The sequence below is a fragment of the Scomber japonicus genome, chromosome 2, assembly GCF_027409825.1.
Source record: "Scomber japonicus isolate fScoJap1 chromosome 2, fScoJap1.pri, whole genome shotgun sequence".
Classification (NCBI taxonomy): Eukaryota; Metazoa; Chordata; class Actinopteri; order Scombriformes; family Scombridae; genus Scomber; species Scomber japonicus.
Genome location: NC_070579.1, coordinates 9,644,882 through 9,652,555, shown reverse-complemented (window position 1 = coordinate 9,652,555; position 7,674 = coordinate 9,644,882).

Below are 7,674 nucleotides of genomic sequence, written 5' to 3'. Positions count from 1 at the left end.
AGGGAGTAAGGAGGGAGGGAGGAAAAGAGGAAGTAAGTAAGGAGGGAGGGAGGAAAAGAGGAAGGAAGTAAGGAGAGAAGGAAGGGAGGAAGGAAGTAAAAGGAAGGAAGGAAGGAACAGTCAAAAGAGATGGGGTCAGTTTGACCCGGGAGGACGACAGGAGGGTTAAAATAATACAGTGTTTCCCACACATTCATTCTTTCGTGGCGGCCCGCCACGAAAGAATTACGTCCGCCACGAATAGATTTTTCGGCTTTTGGCTCGCTCGACCTCGCTCATAAAAGCATAATAACGGGACTCTGTCTGTGAATGTAGCTTGTCGTAACAATTCCGGGGCAGTAGGTGGCGGCAATAAAACCAAAGAAGACGCACTTAATTCACCTGGTCGGCCAGAAGAAGAAGAAGGAGAAGAAGGAGAAGAAGAAGAAGAAGAAGACAGACAGACAGACAGACAGACAGACAGACATATATATGTCTTTGCTAGAGGCTATCTGCTGGTGTGTGGTGTGTATGAAACAGGAGGAGTTCACGGACGTAAACAAAACAGTCACGTGTCCCACAGATGCACGTGTAGGTCAGGAAGTGACGTGAAAGGGACCGTATATGGTTTGTTCCGTGTCTGTTTCCTTACGTGTTGGACTAAATACATGGACATATTGAGGAAAATATTTCGGTTTTATGGAAACGGATTACATATTTCACCAGAATGGATACTTGGCGAGCTGTACAGAAAGTCCTGAGTCATAAGATGATCGTTGTGGATAAAGAGAAGACTTTGAAGGTATGTAGGCATTATAGCTTTTCTTACTTAGCTGAGTGGCTAGCCGAGCTAACCGCTAATACTATTACAGCTGTGAGCAACCATATAATTCATGAGTGGTCTTGAATGAATCGGGAGAATCTAAGCTTTCTAATAATGTATGGCATGAATATATATGTTTAAGGGTTGATGTTTAAAACATTCAGAAGAACGTGTCGCTACCTCCCAACTTCCGGTCCGTCCCGTTAGCGGAACAGCGTGTTTTAAGTGTCTGCAGTTCCGATCCTTCATGTTGGCTGAAACAGACAAGTCACCCTCAAATATGCTGAAAACCATGTTGAAGTTTGGCCTGCAGTTAGTCTTCCCTAATGTGTATGTGGCTTTGAGGATGTTCCTTACGTTGCCGGTGACAAACTGTGGGGGGGAGCGATCATTTTCTCATTTGGGGAGAATCAAAAATGAGCTGAGGACCACACCACCACAAATAGATGCCTGTCCTGTGGGAAACACTGTAATAAAATGTGCAGAATGACACTAGAAGGGTGTTTTCATATTAATCAGAGGTGAACTCACAATCATGACCTCACAACTATAGTTTGGAGCCAGTTGCTGTCCAGTATGATACTTACACTACAAGTGGGATGCGGAAACTTGAAGCCTCCACTACACATTTAAACTTTTGAAATAAACATTTACATAATTATAGATGCTATATATTTTTTCCATGAGGGAACGAGGTAATTGATCTTTTTTGTGAACGAACTGAATCAAACACAACTTATTATTTGAAACAGAGGATTTTAGATGTTATGACTGGAGGTGATTTTAAGCTAACATTGAGATAGTAACATCCACAAACAAAAAAAGGCACAAATATGAGAATTCATCATCATTACATATCAGATTCCTCCTGAATCAGTACATTGAAAATAAACTTATTACCAGTTAATTTTGATTTCAAATGTAGCCTAAAGAAATAAGCTTCTCTTCACCCTCCTGCTTTCTCCTCTTTTTGATCTTTCTTTTCCGATGACCGTAGTAGACTCCTCCGGTGTTTAACACTGAAGAAAACTTAAATGATATGTTGTCTAAATTACTCAAATGATTGAGTTTTAGGTGGGGACCATGCTATATATAAATATTATTAATCACTGCATTACCTTGCAACATGATTAATGATGTGCCTTTCTAGTCCACATGTCTGCCATGTCAAAGATCTACAGATTTGGGGAAAAAAAGAGAAACAACAGTGCCCTAATGCTAGCAAGGCTGAAATACTGCTGAAAGCTCATCAGGCTAATATATCTGTCAAATTGAAAGTTTGGCATTTTTTCTGATTTTCACAACAGAATTTATTGAGAAACTTGCTGTTTATCTTCATGATATTGTTAGTTTGACATAATTCAATTTGGCTCATTTATTGCTATAGTGTCCCAGTTTTGTTACTGGTTGATAAAAAGGGAATCAATGTTGGGCTTTTAGCTTCAAAATGGGGGAATGTATGGCGGTACTGTAGCTGCTGCCTCATATTTTTTTGTTTTTTTAGTCGTCATAGCGATAGAGGTTGTCATCTAAACTACATGTTTGTCTTCGTACTCTTTGTATTTCTCCAGAGCATTTCTGTTATTTTTTAAAGTATTCAACCTGACTACACATTTTAAGGCATGCCATGGTTGAGCTGAGGTAATACCTTCTGAAGTTGAGAGTGTTCCCATTGATCCTAATCTGAGCTGTCAACACCAAATTCTCTATAATCATCAAGTCAAGGATAATCTGCTTTGAAAAGGCTGCAGAAGTGAAGCCCTTCTATACTGACTGCTGTCTGACTAATCACTAAAACCTCAGAAGAGGCTTTAAGGTGGAAAGAAGGAGGAATTGATTCTTCACACATGCACAAAAAAACTCTCCATTCACACCTTTAATGTAGGTTTGCAGTCTGTCCATGAATTGAAGGTGAGTTGTCTGTGGAGATGTGTTTGGTGTCAGCTTGGTTTTATAAAATTTTCCATTAACAGGCAGTTGCTTATGTAATTGTTACATCCTAGTTTTTGTCAGATCTGTGACTTAACATGATTAAACCAGGAAGTACAGACTCTTTAACAACCTGTCAGGAGCATGATTGGTTAAGGTGGTTGTCCAATTGTTTGTCCTTTTTCTAATTAGTTGAAAAACTGAACTGGATTGGTAGAATTGAAGCTTATTGGTAAGCCTACAGTACTTTAATAGAAATAAGTGTGATATGTGTAAGGCCTGGATGACCTGCAACTTCCTGTTATTAAACTCAGAAAAAACTGAAGTTATTATGCTTGGCTCTAAACACCTTAGAAACTCATTATCAAATGACATAACTACTCTGGATGGCATTACTCTGGCCTCCAGCACCACTGTAAGGAACCTAGGAGTTATATTTGATCAGGATCTGTCCTTTAATTCCCACATAAAACACATTTCAAGGGCTGCCTTATTTCATCTGCGTAATATTGCAAAAATTAGACACATCCTGTCTCAAAATGATGCTGAAAAACTAGTCCATGCATTTGTTACTTCTAGGCTGGACTACTGTAATTCATTATTATCAGGCTGTCCTAGCAAGACTCTAAAGACTCTCCAGCTGGTCCACAATGACAAAAACTAGAAAGAGAGATCATATTACTCCCATCTTGGCTTCACTGCATTGGCTTCCCATAAAATTCAGAATAGAATTCAAAGTGCCTTGAGATGACTTTGTTGTTGGTGCTATACAAATAAAGATTGATTGATTGATTGATATTAATGACAAGGGAAACATTTAATTGTTTACCATTATGACCATGTTTTAAATACCTTAATAGGGGAAGCGTATCCTGGTGGAGATATCAACTCATAAAATCCAAAATATACTAAATATTTTTAAACATATTTATGGAAATGTTTATTTTGAGACAACTAGTAACATCAGAATGAATTTTCACATTTCATTTTCTACTCTTGACCTGTTTAAGGGTTAACAGGCATTGTTTATTACTGTGGAGATGTGTTTTTCTTGTCAGTTTGGTATTTGTTTTGTTTTACATTAACAGGCAGTTGCTTATGTAATTGGTACATCCTAGTTTTTAACCCTAGAAAACCAGGAAGTACAGACTCTTTAACATCCTATCAGGAGCATGATTGGTTAAGGTGGTTGTACAATTGTTTGTGCCTTGTCCTTTTTCTAATTAGTTGAAAAACTGAACTGGATTGGTAAAATTGAAACTTGTTGGCAGGCCTATACTTTAATAGAAATGAGTGTGATAGTAATGACTAGGGGCAGCATATCCTGGTGGAGATATCAACTCATAAAATCCAAAATATACTAAATATTTTAAAACATATTTATGGAAATGTTTATTTTGAGACAACTAGTAACATCAGAATTCATTTTCACATTTCATTTTCTACTCTTGACCTGTTTAAGGGTTAACAGGCATTGTTTATCTACTGTCTGAATGCCCTTATTGGAAAGAATAATAATAAGTGTCTAATTAAATTTTACTATCATAAGCTTAATGTCCTCCGTTACTAATCGTTACTAATCTGGATTTATCACACAGACGTTAGATGAAGATAAATAGTTGAGCACACTTTTGCATGTAATAATATGGAAGTTGAATGAACACACACACACACACACACACACACACACACACACACACACACACACACACACACACACACACACACAGTAATTTTAAAACGTGTATTGATTTAATTGTTTGCTTTGTGTGACCTTTTTTACTTTCCCATGGCGATGTTCACCTGTGAGCATAAAAGAAAGGAGCATTGATCAGTGAGTGATTGTAGCAGTAAGTGTGCTGAAAGTACAAAGTTAACTGTTTAAAGTAGTTTTGTTGTTTTCTTCTTTGTATATGAAGCATAAAAACGTTCCTCTGCCTCTTCGTGTCATCCTCCCGGGTCAAATTGACCCGTCTGTTTTGACTGTTCTTCCTTTCTCCCTCCCTCCTTCCTTCCTCCGTCCTTCCTTCCTCCTTCCCTCCTTTCCTTCCTTCCTTCTTCCTCCCTTTCATCCTTCCTTCCTCCCTCCTTTCCTTCCTTCTTCCTCCCTTCCATCCTTCCTGCTTTCCTTCCTTCCTTCCTTCCTGCTTTCCTTCCTTCCTTCCTCCCTTTCATCCTTCTTTCCTCCCTCCTTTCCTTCCTTCTTCCTCCCTTCCATCCTTCCCTCCTTTCCGCCTTTCTTCCTCCCTTCCATCCTTCCTCCTTTCCTTCATTGACTCAACGACAACAGGAGGGTTAAATGCAATGCAATGAGCATAGCTCAGCGGGTAGAGCACCCGCCCCATGTATTGAGGCTAATAGTCCTCGTTGCAGGCGATCCCGGTTCGAATCCCGAATCGAGCGGTCTTATCCTGCGTGTCATTCCCCCTCTCTCTGCATCCTGTTTCCTGTCTATCTCTACTGTCCTGTACATTAAAGGCAAAAAAATACTTTAAAAAAAACCCCTCCTCTTCTTCTGTGCTCATGATTTAGCTTTTTTTTTAAAGCACTTTGAATTTTAATCTTTCATTTGCCTCATTAAAATCATTATTTTATGCTGCAACATTTTATTTATTGCTCTATTCTTATTGTTCTGCACTTTGTTTTTATATATTTTTTTATTTTTGATTACTATTAGTATATTATATTTGGTACTATTAGTTACCAAATATAATATATAATCACACATTATCAATAAATATATATGCACCAAAATCATCCTTATAAATAACCATCAATATATTTACATGAATACTTGCATTTAACCCTCCTGTTGTCCTCGAGTCAAGGAAGGAAAGGACGGAAGAAGGAAGGAAGGATGGAAGGGAGGAAGAAGGAAGGAAAGGAGGGAGGAAGAAGGAAGGAAAGGAGGGAGGGAGGAAGGAAGGAAAGGAGGGAAGGAGGGAGGAAGAAGTGTTTTTGTGTAAAGCACATTGAGTTGTGTATGAAATTCACTATATAGCTAAAGCTGCCGTGCCTAACAGTGTTATTTAACATCTAGTTAAAAATCAATCCATAATAATACACTTGGAGCACGACCATAACAGAAGTTGGAAACAAATCTCATGTGCATGTCTCATATGTGATCCTACGTACAAGTATTGAGTGTGTAGCCAAATCCTCCACAGTGTCTTTATTAGTCAGAAGTCTGTCATGGAGCACTAGAAGCTGAAGAAACAGTGTAAACATCACAGTGTTCCCACGCAGTGCACCGTGGCATCTGTCTAACATAAACTACTCTCAGGAGACTAGAAATATGATTGCTGTCATTACTCTGCAGAGCCTTTCTCTAAACAAACTACTGTAAACTGACTCTTACGTACGTATCAGTTTTTTGTGCGTTCATGCATTTTTGCCTTTATTGGACAGTCAGTAGTGAAGTAGCTGGCAGAGTTGTGGGTATAACAAGCATCAAAAGAACCAGGGACACTGAGTTTATGTCTCTACAGTAACCACTAGCTACCAGTTGCTCCCACTGATGTGCTTTTAATAGCTTCTTTTGACAACAATGGAAGTCTATGACAAAGAGTAATAAGACATACAGTAGCAGGCGTTTTTAACATACTTGTAAGAAGACTGAATTCTGGTTTGGCTCTGCACATGACTCTTTGACTCTCCCTCCTTCCTTCCTTCCTTCCTTCCTTCCTTCCTTCCTTCCTCCCTCTCGTCTTTCCTTCATTCTCCCTCCCTTCCATCCTTCCTTCCTCCCTCCCTCTCGTCTTTCCTTCATTCTCCCTCCCTCCCTTCCTTCCTTCCTTCCTTCCTTCTTCTTTCCTCCCTCCCTTCCTTCCTTGACTCGAAGACAACAGGAGGGTTACATTTTCTTTGTGCTTAGCCATATTGAAATGCCAGTGGGATCCCCTTAATAACCTTTGTGCCGTCCTCCCGGGTCAAACTGACCCCGTCTGTTTTGACTGGTCCTTCCTTCCTTCTGTCCTTTCTTCCTTCCTTCCTTCTTTCCTCTGTCCTTCCTTCTTTCCTCCCTCCCTCCCTTCCATCCTTCCTTCCTTCCTTCCTTCCTTCCTTCCTTCCTTCTTCCTCCCTCCCTTCCTTCCTTGACTCGAAGACAACAGGAGGGTTAAATTATCTTTGTGCTTAGCCATATTGAAATGCCAGTGGGATGCATTCAGTTCTGCTATTATTATGGTGATTCCTGAAGAGAAAATTAGCAGTACTTTTTTTCTCCTTTGGACTCTTTTTTGACAACAATGGAAGTCTACTACACAGAGTAATAAGACATAGCAGGTGTTTTTAACATACTTGTAAGAAGACTCTAGTTCTAGTTTGGCTCTGCACATGAAATTTGTTGACAGGTGAGAAAAACACAGTGAATTGCCAGCCAGTTCATTTCAACTGAAAATTAAACAAAACCACATAAAGAAAAAAAGGCTTATGTGGCCTTTACGGTGACAACTATACTTTTTCTTAGTTTATCAGTCAGAATTTGTATGCATGCCTTACTGGTGCCTTATAAACATAACAAGAGACTAGACAAGACAAGAGATGTTTTTGCTACAGTTCCAGCACGACTCGACTCTACTTGTTTTTTTTTACGTTTCCACGAGGGATACTTTCTTCTGCTTTTCACAGATGTAGTTCTTTTGGTCCAACACCTGTTTTTTTTTATCTGGGCAACTTTTTCAAAAATGTTGCAACCAAAAAGTCAGAACTATTTTCAGTGATCCTGAACCAAAGTCACAGAGGGATAGTGTTGTTTACGGGTGTTTAAAACATCAAGATCAGTTTGTCCTTCGGTTGAAAGCTACTGTAAAGGTTAACGTTCTTTACTTGACACATACATATGGAGCTTTTCCACTACACAGTTTCGGCTCGCCTCGACTCGTTTTTTTTTCGTTTCCACTAGGGATAGTACCTGGTACCTGCTACTTTTTTAGTACCTGCTC